We start from the raw sequence: 665 nt of genomic DNA, 5'->3' as shown, positions 1-665 counted from the left end.
AACGTACAACTCTGTGAGTCACCACTATTGGTGGCTCAAGCTGTACAAATGGACGAGCCCCTATGTGCGCACGTGTGAGACGTGTCAACGGGTGGAACCATCTCCAAATGCGGCTGCGCCGCTTGCCAGCTTACCGGTAGCCACTGGGTGCTGGTAGTCAATGGGTTTGGACTTTGTGTTTGGCTCTGTCAAAAATTTGGGGGGCAACACGGGTGTCGTGGTATTTGTCGACCACTTGAGCAAGATGGCTCATTTGGCGGCGGTCCCCGACACCATCGATGGGTTCGGCAGAGCAACGCTGTTCGTTGGTCGTGCTTTCCGACAACACGAACTCTAAGAGTCGATTTTCTGTATAAGAGACCCTCATTTCACGGGAAATGTTTGGTCAACTAGACACCATGTTAGGTATGGCGACAGCGGATCATCCGCAAACTGATGGTCAAACCGAAAGGGTGAATCGCGTCATCAAAGACGTTCTTCGCAGCGTCTGCGCTGAGACGCCGAGGCGCTGGAGCGCCATGTTGCCACTCGCAGAGTTTGCACTGAACAATGCAGTGCATACGTCTACCGGCTACACGTCGTTCTACGTAAACGGGCTGATTCACCATCGCGTCCCTCTGATGCCGCCATCACTTGGCTCAGGGCTTGGTAGGGGGGATAGCCGT

This window comes from Plasmopara halstedii (assembly GCF_900000015.1).
Source record: "Plasmopara halstedii genome assembly, contig: Scaffold_3060, whole genome shotgun sequence".
Classification (NCBI taxonomy): Eukaryota; Oomycota; class Peronosporomycetes; order Peronosporales; family Peronosporaceae; genus Plasmopara; species Plasmopara halstedii.
The sequence above is the reverse complement of the archived record's forward strand: the minus strand, read 5'-3'. Positions refer to the sequence as shown.